At 45.8% G+C, this 21730-nt stretch overlaps 1 protein-coding gene across 6 annotated transcripts in view; it reads left to right on the plus strand.

Moving 5' to 3' along the window:
* The window catches only part of Syn3 (synapsin III), a 467567-nt gene that overhangs the window by 118781 nt on the left and 327056 nt on the right, over window positions 1-21730 (plus strand). The gene's annotated exons all lie outside the window — the stretch shown is intronic.

The following is a 21730-nucleotide window of genomic DNA, read 5'->3' on the forward strand; positions in this document are numbered from 1 at the left end:
TTTTTTTTTTGGTTAATCTTTTATCTAGCTAGTTTGCTGAAAGTGTTTATCAGCTGTAGTAGCTCCCTGGTAAAACTTTTGGGGTCACTTATATATACTATCATATCAGTCACAAATAATGATACTTTGACTTCTTCCCTCCTATGTGTATCCCCTTGACCTCCCTCAGTTGTCTTCTCTCTCTAAGACTTCAAGTACTATATTGAATAGCTATGAACAGGCTGGATATCCTTGTCTTGTTCCTGATTTTAGTGAAATTGCTTTGACTTTCTCTTGATTTGATTTGATATCAGCTGTAGGTTTGCTGTAAGTTGCTTTATTATCTTGATGGTCTCTGTATCACTAATGACTCTAGGACTTTTATCACGAAGGAGTTTTTGATTTTGTCAAAGGACTTTTCTGTATCTAATGAAATGATCATGTGATTTTTCTTTTTCTTCATTCAATTTGTTTATATGGCAGATTACATTTACTGGTTTTCATATATTAAACCACCCCTGCATCTCTGAGATGAAGCTTACTTATCATGGCGGACAATCTTTTTGACTGTTCTTAGATTCGATTTACAGGTATTTTGTTATTAAGTATTTTGGCATCAATGTTCATAAGGGAAATGAGACTGTAATTTTCTTTGTTGACTTTTTATGTGGTTTGTACATCAGGAAAACTGTGGCCTCATAAAGTGAATTTGGCAAGGTTCCTTCTGTTTCTATTTTGTGGAATAATTTGAGGAGTATTGGTGTTAATTCTTATTTGAAAATTTAGTAGAATTCTGTGCTAAAACCCTCTGGTCTTTGGCTTTTTGGATTAGGGGACTTTTTTCATTATTTATTTATTTATTTACCTTACATCCCAATATCAGCCCCCTCTCCTCCCAGTTTTCTAATTTCACAGCTCCTTCCCGCATTTCCCCCTCCCCTTCTCCCCTTGGCACCATCCCCACCCCTGGTTATCAATCCCATAGCACATGAAGCCATTGCAGGACTAGGTACATCCTCTCTCACTGAGGCCAGACATGATGACCCTTTAGGGGATTGGGATTCATAGACAGGCACTGGATTCAGGGACAGCCCCCACTCCAGTTGTTGGGGGACCCACATGATGAATAAGTTGCCTATCTGCTACATATATGTGTAGGACCTAGGTCTAGCACACACTTGCTCTTTGATTGGTGGTTCAATCTATGGGGAGCTCTCAAGGGTCTGGGTTAGTTGACTCTGTTGGTCTTCTTGGGGAGTCTCTATCTTCTTTGGGTCCATCAATGCCCCTATCTCTTCCACAAGACTCCCCAAGCTCCATCTAATGTTTGGCTGTGGGTCTCTGCATGTTTCAATCAGCTGTTGGGTGGAGCCTTTCAGAAAACAGTTATGCTAGGATCCTGTCTGCATAGCAGAGTATCATTAGTAGCCTCAGGGATGGGAGACTTTTAGTGACTGCTTCTATTTCCCTAGGGATTATTTATCTCTTTAAACTTTTTCTGATCTTTATATAATGTTGATAAGTGGTACCTCTCGAGAAAAGTATCTATTCTCTTTTAGATTTTCCAATTTGATGGAACACAGGTTTTCAAAGTCTGCTTTTATAATTCTTTGGATTTCCTCAGTGACTGCTGTTATGCCCCCTTTTCATTCCTGATTTTGTTAATTTGGATATTCTTTTCCTGTGTTTTAGTTAGTTTAGATAAGGGCTTGTCTATCTTGTTGATTTTCTCAAGGAAGCATCTCTCTTGTTTCATTGATGATTTGTATTGTTCTTTTTGTTGCTACTATATTGATTTCATTTGTTTACTCCTCTTAGTTCCCTTTGGGCTCCTGCCTGCTTCAGCTGGTTTTCCTGCTCTCCCCTCTCCCTTTTGGTCCCCTTCTCTCCTCACAGGACACAGCTCAGTTTGATCATGTCCTTCTCCTTTCCTTTTTATATATTTTTCATTCAGATTTATAGATATTGTTTACATTTGACTTTATCATGGAATATCTTATTTTCTCTATCTATTGCTGAGTATAGTAGTCTGGGCTGGCATCTGTGGTCTCTTCATAGTCTGCAGCATACAGCTGCCCAGGACCTTCTGGTTTTTAGAGTCTCCATTGAGACGTCAAGTATAATTCTAATAGGTGTGCTCTCTTAGTTAGGGTTTTATTGCTGTCAACAGATACCATGACCAAGGCAACTCTTATAAAGACAACATTCCACTGGGGCTAGCTTACTGGTTCTGAGGTTCAGTCCATTATCATCATGATGTGAAGCATGGCAGCAACTACACAGACATGGGACTGGAGGATATCAGAGTTCATCTTTTTTCAGGAGGCAAATAGGGGAAGACTGGTTTCCAGGCAGCTAGGAGGAGGGTCTCTCAAAGCACATGCCCAAAAGCTATGTTGGGCCTGCAGTGGTAGGATAGCTAGGCTCTAGTGGAGATGTGTTTTCCTGGTTGTTATTGATTGCGTTCTTAAGCTGGCATCTAGGCATCTGAGTTTTGGGTGATTATAGGTCTAGGTGCTGATTTCTGGGTGGTCAAGAAAGGGTGGTCTGGGGCACAAGGAGGCATAGATGGGGGAGGGTTGTACTGTGGGCTTTGATCTGCTGGGGGACCAGAGAGACCAAACAAGGTTTTCGGGTAGCCTCCCTGGTCTTCTGCCAGGTGTGCTCTCTTAATGAGTTTGCAAATGTGGCTGAACAGACTGGCTAGAGAGCCCCAGAGATCCTCCTGTCTCTTCCTTAGCAGTGCTGGGATTGTAAATGCATGGCACAATTCCCAGACTTTTTAATGTGGGTTTTGGAGATCAAGCAAGCACCTTCCTGGTTGAGCTATCTCTACAGCTCAGAGTGAGTTATCTCTATAGCCCAGGTGTCCTCTACTTTATGGGGTCCTGGTAGGAAGTTATACCCATTTCTGCTGTATCTGAGAAGTTCACAGGTTCAGTTTTTCTGATAGGACTTTAATCATATCATGACTGTGATATGATTAAGTATAATATGATCACAATATGAGCCCATGTGCTCATACGGTCATATAGGGATCATAGATAAAATAGTCCCAATTTATGTTATATTTACATTTTTACATAAATTTATAGGATAGAACCCTTTCTACTTTTAGGAATAAATTACTCATCCATGTTATTTATCACTGTGCGCCTTGTGGGCAGTGTGTACAGACAGTGTTCCTTATGTGTCCACTATAGTACAGTCCCCCTCTGTGTTTCCATAGCACACAAGATTACAAAAACATACTGTTGGAAACGACCTCTGGGCTGGTTGTATAACATGTATTTGAAATCCAAATGAATTTTGTATTCAGAGAAATCAAATACAAAAGGTGATTTAAGATGGAGTCTCTCAGGACCCATCACACCGTTCTATGCAGTTTAGGGTAACTTATAACAGGGCACAGCCGGATGCCACAGGTAGGCATGGTGGAGAGATGCTACCACTCTTTCCTCATTCTGCCTTCCAATCTCTAGCTGGGGCCATGCAGAAGCCAGAAAGCAGGAGAACTGGGTTGGTGCTGCTCAGAGACCTGGGCTTGCTGGGACTCAGAACAGGGCAGGGAAGCAGTCTAGAACAGAGAGTAATGTATGGGCTCTTCGGCGGACAGCCTCGCTAAGCCCCTGGTCCCGAGGTCAGAGTCTGGTATCCGTTTACAAGTTTTAATTGATAGTTTAATCATCAGTCTTTGCAGTAATTAAATTCTCATTCTGCTCTCTGGCTAGCACACAAAACACAGGTCTGGGCCAACCAGTTTGAGGAGCTTGAAGCACTCAGATCTTTCAGCTCCTAAGGAAATCCGCTTGTTTCATTTAGAAAGCAGAGCAGGGGTCAGTTCAGGGCATGTTGAAATCATGTTCTGTGGATAGCCGGGCTCTTCTGGGGTCAGACTAGAGCCTGGCTCCACCAAGCAGTGAGGAAAGGGGGGCAGCCGTGCTCACCCAGACAGACGGAATTGGAACTCCGAATTAGAGACACCAAGAATGCAAAACACCCAAGTAGGCAGATGTTAATGAGGCCCAAGCTAATTATGCAAGCCAGCTCTTAGTCTGTAGCATTGGGCAATTCTAAATCACAGGCAGCCATTCAAACCACAGTGGCTAATAATGTGCATCACTCATTAGAAGGCCCAGACATCAGAGAGTCGAAGAGAGGGAACCAGAATGCATCAGGAACCAAGAGCTCGAGGAAAATCATCAAAGGTCTTCAGATTCCAATACCCCCATACTCCAGGACCCACCCAAGTAAACTATTCGCTGGGAGGATATGTGAGGCATGAGAGAGACGCCTGAGTTTAGCCTAGCTAAAAGGGGTCAGTTCATCCTATCATAAAGATTTCAAATTGCCTCTCAGAATTGTCTGTGTGTCCCCATTGTGCAGATGGGAAAACTGTGGCCCTGGGCAGGAAGGGAGAGCAATTTGTCTGAGCACCTTAATGTAAGAGCTGCAGTCAGTTAGTATTCAACCTTCTTCAATTCTATCTGGGAACTCGAAACATTCCAGCAAAAAGGGATGGGCAAGAGTTCAGTAAGTAAAGTGCTTACCTCACAGCCTGAGGAGCTGAATTTGGATCACGAGTACAGCAGAGTGTCTCTGTAATCCTAGCACTGGGAAGTGAAGACAGGGTGATCCCTTGGTTTAGAGCCAGTCTTGTCTAATCAGCAAAGTCTGGCACTCACTGAGAAACCCTGTCCCCCAAAATAAGGTGAACAGTGACTTAGGCTCCTAGTACCAACTTCTGGTTCCGACTTGCACGGCACACACACTCATGCACATACACACACACTTTGTATGAATAATATTCATTTGCTATTTATTCCACACATACACTTACTTAAATTCCAGATATTCATTCACGGATTGAATCCTGAAGACCCAGCAGAGTCTGCAAGTATGGCTCATAACCCAATTTCCCCGTTAAGGCACCTGTATGTGTGTGGGAAAGTATTCTCAACGAGTCCTCAAAATATACCTACACCCCACGAGCCTTCCTGGCTCCCGTTCATTCACTACTAGAAGTAGAGGATATAGCTGTGAACCAAACAGCCCACACACTGATATTTAAGTTGAGGATATGTCTCCTCGCAGCAGGTTCGGTGAGACCAGCTGGTGTCTGAGGCAGACAATCACAGAAGCTTCTCCCAAGAGCTGACTGAAGCTAGCAGAGACCAGAGTGGGCCCCGTGGCTCTTGGAAGAAGAGCCTCAGCAGCCTCTCATTTGACTTTGTGGGGATCCTAAATTCCTTTTTTCCCCCAGTATGTACAGAGTCTAGGGCATCATGCATTCAACACAGACACTCTATCAACTGAAGTATGACACAAACTGTCTGGGGCACAGTCTTTCTACATGCTAGCTATGCTCCTTGAAACACTTCTATAAGCAGAGTCCCCTCAACCTCTCGTTCTCTATCCATTCTGCCACCAAACGTCCCCTTCTCAGTGAAAACTTGCCAGACTGTAAGCTCCCTCTTCTCTAGGCCCAATGACATTGTTTCATTTCCTTCAGGCCTGCATATCTCTGCTTGAGATGATTGATGAGTAGACAACCCTGATTTAAGACAACACCAAATATGCAAATATAAGGTAGTTATAGATGTGCCATCTATACACATAAGAACTGCTAGAGTGGAGTTTGGTTTCTTGCCCTATTTTCTAGAGCATGAGATCTGGTAGACAGGGAGTTTCTCATGTCCCCATTTTTTTCCCATCTATCGCCTGTCTGGTTTTCAACACCATGTGCTTAGTGGATGTGGGATGTACTGGCCCCTCCCCTACAACCAGGTGTTCTGCTCAATGCTTGTCATGTCTGTGACAGGCTCCTGGGGGACAATTGCCACCTGTTTCTACATCTCCCCAGGGTTGAACTGTCCCCGAGCACCCAGTTAAAGACAGTTTTTCTGAACTGTAGCCCCAGCTCCTGGCACAGTGCCTACCTTAGCTGATGTCAATCTACAACCAGCTGGCAATTCCTACGAATGATAGTCTCAAAATTTTGTAAAGTAAATGACTTAACACTGAGAAAACATGACTGCAGTTGGCACCAGGTGGGGGGGGGTTGTAATAAGACACCACACTTGACCTCTGACCTTGAGAGGACATATGGTTTAGGGTTAGGTGCTGGCATACCTAGGCATTGTGAGGTTCAGTGTAGAAGTCTCAGGAGGGGAAGAAGGCCCCTTCACTCACAACCTTGACTCTTATGGGGTAAGTTGCACAAGAGAAAGGCAATGTGAGCTTAGAAAGAAATGCCAGGCCTGCAGCCCCGCATCTCCAGACAGTTGTTACAAAGTCTACCCTGGGAGAGGAAACCAGCCACCAGCCACAGGGTGGCTTCTGATTCCAGCATCCCAGAAAGGAAGGGAAAGAACAGGAGACCTTCTGTCCAGAACCTGCCATGCCCACACACTTAACTCGGGATTAGTTGGTTTGTTTCTTTTTTCACAACTATTTCAAAATACCTGGCCAAAACAACTGAAAGGAAAGAGATTCTGTCCTGCATAGTGAATAACCTGTGGTTTTGAGAGCCATAGTGAATAACCTGTGGCTTTGAGAGCGAATGGTAGCCAGCCACGTTGCATCTACAGTCAGATGGGAAATGGGACTGGGTTCATTTTAGCAATGGTAATGTATTAACAGCAATAAGAAAATGAACTCTGAAAAGTTAAAGCATTGAGGGGCTGTGGACCATTGGCTGGGCCTCTCTGAACCTGCTTTCTTGTCTGTAAAGCAGAGATGATGCGGCCAACTCTGAAGACTTGCTGATATGGTTAAAACATGGTATGTGTGTTGGGGAGAGGGGGGTGAAGTTCTTGGTAAATTATACAATGATGTTCGGAGTTTGGTGTTGTATTAAAACGCTGCTTTTATGGGTTGTTTCTTTGTTTTGCTGATCACTAATGTTTCTGTGTCGTTTGGCCTGTTTGCTGGTATTGTGGAATCGATATCCTCACCTCACCCTCTGGAGAATTTCTCCTGATGGTTCTGCAGTGCCTGGCAGTGCTTTGGGCTCTGAGGCTTAGACAACTTGTGCTTCAAGTTGCTTCCTTGATAGATCAAGGAAGGAGACTAGCTTAGAGGGAGGCCAGTGTCGAAGGGAAACATGGGGTATCCAAATGTCCTGATTTCATTTTCTTTCTGGTGATAAAATAGCCTGGTAAGAAACAACTTAGGGGGAAAAGGGGTTTTTTATTTCCACTTACAATTCCAGGTTACTGTCCATCATTGTGGGGAAATCAAGGAAGGAAGTTCAAATAGTCATATCATATCCATCATAGCCAAGACTCCTGAGGATCTTGTTTCTTCCATTGCTATCTCATAACAGTGTAAAAAATGTCCTCAAATCTTTGTGGTCTAAACTCACGACATTTTATTTTATTTTATTGTGCTCTATGAGTTGAAAGTCTGGGCAGATCTTGGCTGGTTGGTTCTTCCGCTCAGGATCCTGTTCCCTGGGGAGATTCGGTTGGCCTGGGGCTTTGTAGTTCTGGGACGCCCATTCAGCCTCCCTTCTCAGTCTCTTGTTCCAAGGCTGTTACACATGCTTTGCCTCTGCATGGCTGTGAGGTTTTCCAGTCCTGTGGGCTGGATCTCTGCTATGGCAATTGGTTTTCAAGAGAATGAACCACACAGAAGTATCTGTGCTGATTTCACTTCTGTTGCTGTGACTCTGACACAAAGCAACATAAGGAGGAGGGGCACACTCAGCTTACAAGTCCAGTGTACAGTCTGTCATAGCAGGTAAGTTGTTGGAGTGACAGGGACCTAAAAGTAGTCACCTCCACAGTCAAGAGCAGTGAGAAAGGAGTGGATGCATCCTCACTTGCTGGTACTCAGCTGGATTCCCCCCCTGTGTACAGCTTAGGACCCCCTGACTAGAGAATAGTTCTGTCCATCACAGGCTGTATCTTCCCAAGTGAATTAACTTAATTTAGGCAACCTTGCCTAAGCCAACCCAATGTTAATAGACCCTTATTGAGGCTCTCTCCCAAAGTGATTCTAAGTTGTGTCAAGCTGATAGTTAAAGCTAACCATTACTGTATGTGAGGCCAGTGACAGTTATATAGCATCACTTTTACATTTTATATTAATTTTTATCATATTCTAGTATCTCCAGGTAGGCATAGGGCAAATCTAAATATAAGGAGATCCCTTCTCTTGATCAAAGTAGCAAAGAATATAAGAGGCACTACTTCTCCATCCTACACAGTTGCTAAATGGACTCTTTGGAAGCTATTATAGATGCTAGGTGTATGTTTAAAGCCCTTTGGGGTTTCCTTCCTACCCCATAGTGATGAGCAGGTGGTGGGTATGTTCTGCCAAGCTCCACATGTGAGCTCTGCATCCTCTTTCTGTTACCATCCAGCATATGTGTCCCTTGCTAGTTTTCATGAGTCATGCATCTTCTCTTCAATCGTCTTTGCACTTCCTTGCTGCTCCCTCCACCTGGGAAACCTTTCTGTCACACATCGCTGTGGCTCATTCCTCTCTGCATTTTGGACATGCTCAAATGTTACCGTGCACTCCAAAGGGATCCCTTTCCCAACTGGGGGCCTCTCTGCCCCTTTCTGCTTCCTGTTCTATCAGCCCTCACCTCTGCTGCACTGTCTGTTTGCTTGTCTCTCTCTCTCTCCCTCCAGTGCTAAAGCATCAGCTCTTGAAGGGTAGTTCTGGGGTCTTGTAACTCACTCCATCCCTAGTGCCCAGAACTGGGAATGGTATCATCCTACTGAATGAATAACTTGTTCTTAGAGCCTGTGTTTGGAAATTCCAGAAGGTCCTTGAAGACAGAGATCAAGTGATGTTCTGCTCTGCAACATTGACCTGTAGACAACAACTATTGGTTGAATGCATGGTTTGAACCTTTCCCCTTGCTGGAAGTTCTTCTGAGTATACTTGGTGTGTGCATCTCTCTCTCTCTCTCTCTCTCTCTCTCTCTCTCTCTCTCTCTCTCTTTCTCTCTCTCTCTGTGTGTGTGTGTGTGTTTGTGTGTGTGTGTGTATGTGTACAGTTGTGTGTGTAGATATATATGTGCATGGGAGTGTGTATGCATATGTGAACACATACCTGTGGAGGCCTGTTCTTCTTTGCTTTCTGTTACTTTGATGAACAAAGGTAACTTGAGGAGACAAGGATTTATTTGGCTTATACTTCCAGGTCTGCCTTAGTTAATGTTTCTATTGCTGTGATAAAAATACCATGACCAAAAGCAACTTGGGTAGAAAATGATTTATTTGGCTTATAGTTCCACATCACAGTTCATCACTAAAGGAAGTCAGAGCATAAAATTAAGGCAGGAACTGAAGCAGAGGCCATGGAGAAGTGCTGCTTAGTGTCTTGTTCCTAGCGGCTTGCTCAGCCTGCTTTTTAAACAGCATCTAGGATCACCTGCCAAGGGTGGCACCACCCACTGTGAGCTGAGTCCTCCCTTATAAATCACCAATCAAGGAGATGCACCACACCACACACAGGCTTGCCCACAGGCCAGTCTGATAGGAGGCATTCTCTCACTTGTGGTTCCCTCTTCCCAAATGACTCTAACTTGTATCAAGTTGGCATAAAACTAGCCAGCACAAGAACACAATCGATGAGGAAAGTCGGGGCAGGAATTCAAGGGAAGAGCATGACGCATAATCCATAGAGGAGCACTTGCTTTCTGACTGGCACACAAAGCTACTTTCTTATACAGCCCAGACTCCTCTACCTACAAATGATGCCTCCCTCAGTAGGCCAGGTTACCCCACATCCATCATCAGCCAAGGTTATCCCTTACAGACATGGCCATGTATCAATCTGATGGAGGCAACTCCTCAGTTGAGGTTCTCTCTTCCCAGGTAACCCCATGTTGTGTCAAATACTAAATAAAAAACTAACCAGTACAATGCCAGAAGACAGTCACAGCCCTGGCTCCTTGTGTGCCACCCATCTTGTTGAGACAAGATCTCTCAGAGACTGGCTAGACTTGCTGACCCAGAGATCTACCTGTCTATACCTCCCTAGCACCGGGACTTACAGGCATGCACACCATAGCTGTTTTGTTGATGTTTAACATAGGTTGTTGGGATAAAACTCAGGTCCTCATGCTTTGAAGACAGCTCTTTGCTAACTGAACTATCATTCTGGCCCTAATATTACTCTTAAGTTATTCCTAACAGCTATAGAGGTCTGTTCATTTCTTCGTTTGTTTTTGATATAGGGTCCTAAGGAACCCAGAATGGCTTCAAGCTTGCTATGTAGCTAAGGCCGACCTTGAACTCCTGATTCTCCTGCCACCACTATAAGACTGCTAGAATTACAGATGTGTGCCACTATGCTGTTTTATGGGATACTGGGATACTGATCCCAGGACTCTGTACATGCTAAGCTTTGCTCTCTACCAGTTGAGCCTTATTCCAGTCTTAAAGTTGAGTTCTTACTGTTTTCTATGTAATCCAGTGAGCCAGAGAGCTACATTCACCTCCTCACTGACTCTGAAAACCCACTTTGGGGATTTCAGATGATAAGCTTCCCCTGGTCACTGTCCTCATACCACACAGGTTCCACAGCTTGCCTGCAGCTACCGAGAGAGCTCCCTAGAAGCCTTAGCTGCTCCCATGACTTATTTTCCCCAAAGCCTCCAGATACTGAGCTTGGGGACCATCACTCTGGTAAATGCTCTCTCTGCTCTGTCACCAAACAATGGCTCCTTTTTTTCCTTTCTTGTTCTTTACCTTTTTAAGACAAGATCTTAATATATAGCTATGACTGCCCTGTGACTCCCTAAGGAGGTCAGGCTGGCTTTGAACTTGATGCTCTTGTCTCTGCCTCCCAACGGCTAGGGCCCTACAAGTGGATAAGCTATTGACTGCCCTGTCCTTGGGGTCATGGGGTCATCAAGAACTTGTCACTATTCTAGTCCTATATGGCAGTTGTGATGCAGTTTGCAGTTTGGGACCACACTGTTTGTTTCCCATTTGACAGCTTGGCTCTGGTCCAGCTCACTAAAGCAAGCCACAAGGTTTGATTGCCATCCACGGTGCTGGCAGAGAGCTAGCAAGATAAAGTCACTGGCTTTATCTTGCCATTCTCCATTACACAGGAATATATATGCGTGTGTGTGTGTGTGTGTGTGTGTGTGTGTGTGTGTGTGTGTGTGGTTGTCCAGCTTGTGTGCAAAGGCATTCAACACCATCCAGGTGGGGCAGAATGTGAACCATCTGACTCTGTCCTTCTTAGTTCACAGAGAGATACCTTATAGGTCAGAAGTAACAGCTTGAAGAAAAACTATATCAGATGGGTCTGGTGTGACAACAGATACTTCTGGTCTTGTCTTGTGATCTTTATTTGCTATGATTCCAACCCTTTCCCCTCTCCTCTAAATATAAATCACCATCAATCTTCAGTGACTCCCTTTTTTCCTAGGCTTAGAGCTCCTCAAGTGGTCACTTGGACTAGACCCCTGACCTCTAGGGTCAAGAGCAAAGTTATTTAGGTTGGCAGTTCAGGTTCCCCCTCTATTTCATACACATGCTCTGACTCTTGCTTCACTTCTCAGAGTTTCATAGGACAGTGCTTGTCAACACTGGGTACAATATAGGCAGTCTTGACAAAGCCCCTGCGAGTTGCCTGCCCCCTATGCTGAGGACTTTTATGACAGTTATTTTGATCCTCTGAACAATCAGGTTTTCAGATGAAAACAGGAGAAGCTGCAGTTTCTGAGGTCGCACGGCTGCTGAGTCAGCGATCCTGGGATCTGACATCCAGGCTCTGCACTAATGCAGAAGCTTACACAATGAAGGAATAAGGCTCAGCCTATCAGCTGATGAGTCTGCAACCCCTGCTGCTCCCAGGGACAGTGTGAACTACCAGGAGCTCACATGTCTCAGTCTCTTATTCCCACTCATGGTCCTCTAGTGTCTGAACACAGCACCCATGATGGAGGCTGGCTTGTGCGCCCCTCCTCTCACATGCAGATCCCGACAGGTTCCTGTCCCTGCCACAGGAACTGCCACTCCACATTGGCTTGTTCTCTGAATGTGATGTCCTGGATCCAAGGGTAGGGAGAGCTGACAGGTACCCAGGATTCATGGGATTCATTTGATAAATGCTAAACCAACAGTGTCTGGAGATTCGGGCCAGCAGCTAGAGACAGCTAGTCACCTCCAGCTGGGGAAACAAGAGGATTCCAAGGTGGAATCAAAGCGTCTTTTAAAAGCTGGATGAAGATATTGTTTATTCGAGGCACTGGGAACGAACACAAAGATAAAATGTGCAGAGTGAATCTGCACTCTGTCAGCAGGCAGCGCACTGAAATAATCACAGCCATCTGCGTGCTGTGAGGCATCGCAGACACCGGCCTAAGGCAAGCTATATTGCCCCGGCAGGGATCTGGAACTCAGAGAGGGGAAGGGTCCTGTGCAAGGTCTCACAAGTAGTGTGCGTTGTAAAAGCGTGTGATGGAACTGATTCTCAGTTACTCCCTCTTCCGATGAAAGCCAGGTCTTAAGACTGTTTCCCTGGCCTTTGGGTCAAGGGCAGTGCCGTTTAATCTGAATGTTAGCTAGGCAGAAAATTTGGACTTGAAGTGTGTGTAAATCTAAACACAGAGACAATAAAGACATCCTGAAAAAAAAAATATCTGAAACCCTACCACTCGGTGTAGGAGTACTCAGTGCAAGGCTCATAGGAGGCCTTACTGAAAGGCAGGAAGTGCTACTCTAGGCTTGACCAGCGTCACCTACTGTGGCCTTCTCATTTATCCACCCATCTGTGGATCTGGAGGGAGCACCTGGAAAGTTCAGACATCAGTTCCCACAGGCAGGTTCCAAAGTCCCAGGCCTCTGTTCCCATTCTGCCTGGAGCAAGAGCTCCACTCTGAGCTTCCTGTTAAACACAGGTTTAGGGGTAGCCATCTGCTATTCCATCCCACTAATGTCGATAAGGTCCCCGTCCTCGCCTGTCATTGTTAACATAAAACAGATGTGCACCCTATAGCTTCCTGCCTAGAAAGTCTTTTTTTTTTCCTAACAAAACCAGACTTGAACCAGATGTGGCCTTTGTTAAAGGTCTGATTGCTTGGAATGGGACAGCCTGGGTTCAAAGCCCAGCTCTGCCCCCTACTGGCAGGGTTGATGTTACACATGTTTTGGAAAGTATTCAACATCCCTTTTCATTTTGTAAATGGAAAGGAGGCTAACTTTCCCTTATAGAGTGGTTGAAGAGACTAAAAAGATACTTAGAAGGCTCCTGAGGAAACAAAACCAAACACCCATGATTGATTTGTACCAAGGGCAGAGTGTGTGGATAGCGATAGGGTCAGCAGTGTCTCTGTGCCACACATGGCACTAATTCAGTGAGGATGGGTGTGATGCCAAAACTCAGGAGACTGAAGCAGGAAGATAGCAAGTTGCAAGCTAGTCTGAGCTACAAAACAAGAGCCTGTCTCAAAAATAAACAAACAAAACCAAGAATCCAATTAAGTCATTTATATACCTTCCATTAGGCATGAATTGGCATTTGAGTATTTTATTTTTTTCTCTTCCTCTGATAAAAAATTTTTTGTTTGTTTTTTCAAGGCAGGATCTCACTATGTAGCCCTGGCTATGCTGGAACTCTCTCTGTAGACTAGGTTGGGCTCAAACTCAGAGACCCACCTGTCTTTGCCTCCCAAGTGCTGGTATTAATGGAGTGTACTACCACACCAAACTATAAACTATAAATGTGTAGCTCAGGCTGGCCTCGAGTTCATATTCCTTCGGCTTTCTGTTGAAGTGTTCTGCCACAGCTAGCTGATAAAACTTCATTAAGTACATGCAGCCATTCTATAGGCATCATTTGTTGGTTTGTGTTTTAAAACATTATTCTAAAATATTATCTGGATTACTGAAATTTTGTCACCCAACCCAAATTCCATGCCCCAAGGTGAACATTTCACTCCTAGCCCCACCTGGCCTGAGCTTTCGAACAGTTTCTGGTATGTAGCAGTCATTCCATCCATGGTAGTTAACTGTGATAAACAATGGGAGTAGCTTCCAGCACCTAGTGGGTCTACAACAATGGAGCCTCAGATGTAGGAGTCAGAATGCCTAAGTGTACAGCTCTACCCAAGCACATGCTGTGTGACTTCTTAAAGGTTTTGTGGCTCTGGGTTTTGACTCCTTGCTGTGTAATAATAAGCTAATGATAATGCCTACCTCTTAAGGAGAATGGGGGTTTTAAATGATTTTTAAGAACCTGGGACTCACAATAAGTACATCTCAATTAGTTATCTCCCTGGGGTCAGGGGCCACTGATGGGCAAGATGGTAGAAATCAACGGGAAGTCAAGGATGAATTAGAAAGGGCTGTGGCAAAGGGGCTTCTGGCCCTTAAATCTGGGTGAGTATAGCCGTATCTGACATGCGGGTTCCTTAGCATAAGGAACTAGCAGATTCCTACCCCTAAGCCCGTCTTTAATGGAAAGCTCTGAGTGCAACCAGACCCTCAGAATGGAAACAGAGGTCTGGGACTTTCAAACCTGCCCATTGGTTCCAAACTGATGTCTCAGTTTCCCAGGGTTTCCCTCCCATGCACAGATGGTTGAATGAATGAATGAGTGAGTGAATGAGTGAATGAATGAATTGCAGGACACAGCACCGCTGATGTGGAGACTTTCTTCCAGTATTCCAAAAGCCCCTTCTGGTAGCCTGTACCCTGCACTGCCTGGGTGCTAAGTATGCACTACAGAACAACCGTTCTTTCCTTCCAGGGCATGGCAGAAATCTTTCTCATACCATCCAGGCCCTGTAGCTTGAAAATGACCAGGCCAGTCCTTTCTGCCTGGTCTTGGGATGGCTGTGCTTTCAGGTGGGGCCAAAGCCTTTCAGCTGCTCCGAGCCTCTCCCAAATGTCTCCCGAGGTACATACACCCCCGGTCTCTCACACCAGGCTTCTCAATTAGAAGACCTCAGCTGGGCACTTGGAACAGGGGCAGTGTGGGAGAGAGAGGGTCAGCTTCCTGCCACTTCACCAGTACCCCCACTTACTCCCACACCCCCTGTGAGGAACCCTGTGACTGTTACTCACCAGTTAGTAGGAACCTTGGGAGCATGGCTTCATGCCCACAAGCCTGTGGGGCTCTTCTTCCTCAGCCCTTGAGAGTGCAGCCCATAAGAAGGCTGAGCTGAGCGTCCGAGGCTGAGAAGACTGCGCATGCTCAGTATACAGCCTCAGCCTGGGCAGCTGTTTGAGGCGGCAGGGAGACAGGGTACATGCTCACTCACCTCTTTCCTTCCTCACACCCAGTCCCCATGCCTCCAAACTCTTATGTGTTTTAATACATTGGGTGTGAACCTCCATGCTAGAGGGTAGGTTCCATGAAAATGTGACCCAGGGTGACGCGTCAGGTCCTTGGCCACTAGATTTGCTTACTACATGCTAACTTTGTGGAGAGACACCACAGAAATTCCAAGCACTTTTTTATTAATAACAAAATAACAGCAACAACAAAAACCCGCTTTCATTCCTTTTATGACTAGTGAAACAACATAGAAAGTGATTGACTTTTCCTTTGGGGAGGGTAGAACAAATTGGAAACTGCAAAGCCGTTAGTTCCTGACTCTACGCAGCTAGAAGCTTGACACTCCAAGAGGGACAACAGCTGCCACTGGGATTCCTCATCTAGGTTCTAAGCAGGCCTAAAAGACTGTCTTTCTGGTCCTCTCGACCTGGTCCATGATTTGCATCACTGGGTTAGTGAGTTCATCCATACAAGACGGGCTCTGTCCCGACCGTGGATGAGTCCAAGGCTGGCCATGGAGTGTAGAGATAGTGTTGTGTTTATAAAAAGATAAAAGGGGGAGGAATATGTTTTGGTGAAGAGGTAGTCAGGTATGGGGGAAGGGAGTGCCTCGGTGGGCCCATGCTGAGGCATCCCTTACCCCTAAGGGACCAGCCACACAACTTAATATATAATAGAGTTTATTCAGGGAATAGGGAGGGGAGTTGAGAGGAGAGTAGAAACAAAGAAAGGCAGAGAGAAAAGAAGTAGAGACCAGCCATGAGCATGTGGGGGGGGGCAGTAAATGGGGAGAGAAGGGGAAAGAGGACAGAGGGGAGCAAGAAGGCAAGAGCAAGAGAGGAGAAGGCAAGCAGCCCTTTTACAGTGAGTCAGGCACACCCGGCTGTTGTCAGGTAGCTGTGGGGTGGAGCTTAGACAAAATGCTAACAGATAGTCCCACTTCTTTTCTGAGATATTGCCTGCATAAAGGGATTTTTTCCTCCTTCTTTGAAAGAGCATGGATAGAAAAACCAACAAAAATCCGGGTCTCTTACTGAACCTGGAGCACAATCACTAGGCTAGCATGGCTAGCTAGCCAGCAAGGCCCTAGCAGCCTCTTCTCCCATTCCCTTGCCCAAGGGGTTTACAATTTTGCTGGAAGCTCAGTTTACTTGAAGACTACCCAAAGCACTCTACTCATCTAGTTGGCCAGAATATAGTCACGTCACATGGCTGCATCCCTCCCTGAGGCATGCTGGGAAGTGTAGTCTAGCTGGATACCCAGCCGTGAAAGGAAAGAGTTCTGGGTAAGTACCTAGACATTCTCATGCATTGAGCTGTAAACAAGTTTCTTTTATTGTCCATCCTTAAATAAAGGGAATGTGGTCTGGGTATTTCCTAGCTTGAGCCAAAGATCAAGAGAAATCATTACTGTCACAGAGCCCTGCAACAGTAAACACAGGTTTAGGGGAACTGTTGTTGGCTTCCCTGCCTTCTCCTGAATACTTGGCACAGATCCAAGGACATAGTAGGTGCACAACAAACCATTGTGCTACTGTGCGGCTTCCCACCAGCCTCCTGAATGCAAGCCTCCCCTTGGCTCGCTGCTGCTCCGTTCACACACACATCTTTCTGACAACTCACCCATTGCCATCAGTCACTGGCAATGGCCCCTGCCAGCTGTGAGCTGGGACACAGGAAGGATTTTATCTGTAGTTGAGACGTCCTGAAAGGATGAGGCTCCCTTCTCGGGTCGCTGGAAGGCTGCCCGCTGTAAGGCACATTCTTTGCAGCCTAGAGGCCAGTGGTAACCAGGAGTGGACTGAGGGCTACATCAAGCAGTCATGGAGAATACCACTGCTATATGGGCCTGTGGCTTGTGCCTAAAGGCTTCGAATCTTCTCGAAGCCCGTCCCTACCGCAAGATGCAGTGTCACTCTGAAGAAGAAGGGAAAGGTCTCAGAGACATTGCCAGAACTTGACTGCTAAATTGAGCCTGGTGGCACAGCCCTGTAACCCCAGCTTCTCAGGAAGCTCCAAAAAGACGACTGAAAGTTCAAGGCCAGCTGGGGGAAATTAGGGAGCCCATATTTCGAAATAAAAAATGTAAAAATAGCCCTGGTAGCATAGTTTAATGGTGGAACACTTGCTGAGTGCACACAAGACCCTAGATGCACTTCCTAACGTCTAAAAATCAAAACAAACAAAAAGCCAACCTTGGTTCTCAGTGTACTCACTTCTTAATATAGACAGGTGGGTGTTTTGAGAGATTAGAATTTGGGTCACCCTCCAGTGGTAGCAGTTTCCCTTTGCACGCCTACTAACTTGACCTTCAAGACAAGCTTATGAGAGAAATAAGATTATTACTCCAGTCTTAAGGAGTAGAAATTGGGGCACAAAACCTTCACTACCCTAATCAAGTATGTGCCTTGGAAATGTTTCTTCCTCCAGACCCAGCCTCTGCAGCTCACCACAGTCGCAGATGCAGGGACAGAGGGCCAATTACTGTGTCTCTGAACTGGGAAAGCATTACAGCACAGAGGGCTTGCTGCTTATACTGTGAAGCTGACCGTGGTCATTTAAAACCAGGACCTGTCATGTCTCTGCTCTGTAGAACAGGACCGTCACTAACTGTTCTAAACACCAAATCCCCATTTTCTCTTTTGTCCTCCAACTGCTCTAAGAGAGTGTTTAATCCAGGCCACTACTCTGAGGTCTCTGTCATGATGCTCACGTGCTGTTTCCTAACAGAAATGGTCACACCCCCACAGCAGATGCCAACAACTGGAAAATGGGAGCTGAGATGGCTCCAGCAACTCTTGGCACTCAGAAAGGAAGGGGATGTGTGAGGGTCTTCATGTCCATCAGCCCCAGCCCCTTCCTGCCCACACATGCTCCCATCTCAACTTTAGCCACAGTGCCACGTAAATCCTGCTTCTGCTTATACACTACCTCAGACTCCTGTAGCCTCACTCAGTGTGAAGCCTGGCACACAGAAGGCCTTCGGTCAGTGTTAAATGTCTGTTCACTCTGTCCTTAGAGATCACAAGAGCAAAGATGAGGGGGGTTCCTGCTGTGAGCCAGGCATTAGCACCAGATGCTGGCTAAGAGTGGCCTGGCCTTCCTGAGGGGACAAGTCACTCTTTATTTCACAGGAGAGGAACTCAGAGAATGCGGCTCTCTGTGTGCTCACACAGAAGGTGAGGATGAAGTCAGGGCAGCACCCCCGGTTCCCATTTCCTCTGTCCCCCTACGTCTTGTTTTCCCTTTTTGAGTACTGGGAATCAGACACAAGCAAGCTACATCCCTGGACCCTGCAGATTTTTTTTGATGGTCCAAATGCCTTTGTCCTACACACACACACACACACACACACACACACACACACACACACAGACACACACACACACTGCATCATTCTGACTATCAATAGAGTCTACCATATTAGTTACTGTAACAAAATACCCAACAAAAGCAAGTTAATAAAGAAAGGGTTTACTTTGGTACAAAGTTTGAGGATACACTCTGTCATGGCGGGAAAGGCATGGAGGCAGGAACCAGGGTGGGCTGGTGGCATCGTGTCCACAGTCAGGAAGCAGAAAGAGATGTCTGTCTGTGCTCAGCTTTCTTTCTCCTTTATATGCAAACCCTGGGCCTCGGCCCACAGGATGGTTATCGCCAACCGTCTGTAGTTCTACTCTGGAAACTCTCTCACAGCCATGCCCAGAGGCTTGTCTCATAGAGAATTCTAGATCCTGTCAAGCCGACAGTCGGTATTATTTACCACACCTTCTTACCCCCTTTGGTTCAGCCTTGATAAAAATACTACTCTTTCATTCATTGAGCACTGACTGAGCACCTGCTATATTACAGCTCCTACTATAGTGCAGATACCCTTAAGCCCCAGGCATCTTCATAAATAGAGATTGGGCTCCTGCCACAGGCATCTGCTGCACTGGCAGATGCACAAAGAGCAGGGAGTAAGTATCAGTGTGAGGGAGCTACCAAAGGAAGGGAACAGTAAGCCTAGGAATGTGCTATTCTTCCCATTAAATAGATGAGAAAATTGAGGCTCGGGCAAGTTGAAGACTTGCTCAAGCCCCAAGGACAAATGATGAATGGGGTTAGAATTTATTGTGTGCTAATGGCATGCTCCGTAACTTTTGTGCATTCAGCCCTCTTACCCACTGCCTGGCATGTCTTGTTGTTATCTTTATTTAGTGAAGGAAACCTCAGTCACTGAACTTGAGTATCCCAGCCTGAGAACAAGAGCTGGGAAACGGCTAAGTCAGGCCTAGGCCTAGGCTACATGGCTCCAGAGCCTGAGTTCTTCACCCTTTGAACGCGAGTGTCATTGATCTGCTAGGTTCTCTGACTGTCATTTCTGTAGGAGAGGCTGAGAAGATGCATCATAACAGTGTCTGCCCTTCAGGGACCCCTGGGGGGCTTGGCAAGGCGTCACGCTGGAATGGCCATAATGAAGAGTCTGCTTCAGGAAAGTGGGGATCTATCAGTTCCAGGCAGAAACCTCCTTCCACAGGAGAGTAGTCTGACTCAAGTGCATGCCAGAGTGGGCTCCCAAGAGACAGATGGGGACTGATGGAGGCCTCCAAGGAACAGCAGCATGCTAGCTGGCATTCTTGTGTCACACACAGCGCCTGGGTCCAGGCACCATGGGGGCTTACTGCTGAGGCGGGTAGCTTGGCCCATGATGGGTCCAGAATGAGCCCCATGCAACCTCTGCAACCCCAGAGACCAAGCCAAGAGAGAGGAGCATGTCCTCTTTACAGCAGTGCCCAGAGTATCACCCCAAGAATGGGTTAGTCTAAATAGTCTCCCTCTGAGAAGCGGGAGGGGCAGTGGCGTGCAGGTCACCCCATGTACCTGGAGAAGATGTGACCTGGAACTACTATAACCAATGCTTCCTGTATCTTTCAAAACTATGAAAAAGGAAGTTAGAGCATGTGTCCTCTAATTCTTTCTTGAGCGTACTTTGAGGGGACCCCAAAGAGTTTATCAGTGACAACAGGATACCACTAAATGCTGGAGGGTCAAGTCATATCTAATTTTGGAAAACATGTCTATTCTCCCTTCACAATTACAGAAAACACTTTAAAATATTACTTTTTGCTAATGTGTATTATAATTAATTTCAAAGTCTGAGGTCAAGACCCTCAGATGCCTAGTATGTTTGACTGGCATATTATTATGGTCTTCCTACCTATATGTATAACTCTTCTTTGAAGGCAAATGAGATCTGAACTTGTCTCTTGTAATGAGCTGCTAAGTGGATTTTAATAAAAAATTAAAGAGATTCCCCAATCCCTTCTTTTGTTCCATCATAAATGTAAATCATTGGATGTGGAATATGTTTGGTCTTTGATGTGTGTATGTGTGTGTGTTTGTGTGATTTTTTTTGATGGTTCAAATACCTTTGTCCTACACACACACACACACACACACACACATACACACACACACGCACACACGCACGCACACACTTTGCTGTGCTATTGTATATTTTCCTTTAAGTTGAATTCCAATGTATTTTTATCCACATAGGAAAACATTTGGACCCTAAGAGGCTAAATGGACACAGTCCCTGCCTCACCCTCCTCTGGAGGCTGTAGAAAGCCTGACCTTCCACCACCAGTGTTTGGAAGCCAGACCTGGAGACAAAAAAGAAGTGAGCTGAGTTGGGCCAAAAGGAATGGGAAAAAGTGGAGTGTACTAATTTTAGCATCTATGATGGATAGCAGTTACAAGATCCCTAGACCCTCTCCTGGCACATGCTTGGCTGTGACCTCGACCTTCCACCCTGTGACAGCTGGGCAGGCACAGACAGTCATAGACCTCAGATTGCAATGAAACATTGGAGAGCTCTGTTGCCTTAAATAGAGGTGTGGGGTTTGTTTTGGGATGCCAAGTCTGGCAGAGCCGAGGACCTCAACACTTGTCCTTGGAGGATGCTCAGGGCTGGTGCCACTTAAGAGAGCCAGATTTCATTCACCCACCCTCAGTGTTGGTGGCCACAAGTCCTCATCAGCCTCCAAACTGAGCTGTGCTTCTGGCCCAGATACCTTCTGGCTCTGCACCTGGGGACTCATTCCTGCTCCATCACCTGGCATTCAGCTTCTCTTACCCTTCATCCTCTCGCCTCTTCTTCAGGCCTGTGACTTAAAACTGATTCTTTTCTTTTAATGACTTATATAGCAACGATATATAGCACTATATACTAGACACATTACCATGGAAAGCTTATAACATATGAGGTAAGCCCTGATCACATCCACTGAAAAGAGGGGGCGGCTGAGACACTGTGGATTCAGTGAGTCAGTGAGGTGTGCACAGGCCTGCCTGGATTTTACATGGGTGTTAGAGATCTGAACTCAGGTCCTCATGCCTCCATAGCAGGCACTTTACCAGCTCCTGAAGATATTATTTCAGTGTCACTTAGAAACAACCTTGGGTAGTAACATGTAAAATGAAATAAACCACTCCCTCCTTACAAAAA

Source organism: Mastomys coucha, unplaced genomic scaffold, assembly GCF_008632895.1.
Source record: "Mastomys coucha isolate ucsf_1 unplaced genomic scaffold, UCSF_Mcou_1 pScaffold4, whole genome shotgun sequence".
Lineage (NCBI taxonomy): Eukaryota > Metazoa > Chordata > Mammalia > Rodentia > Muridae > Mastomys > Mastomys coucha.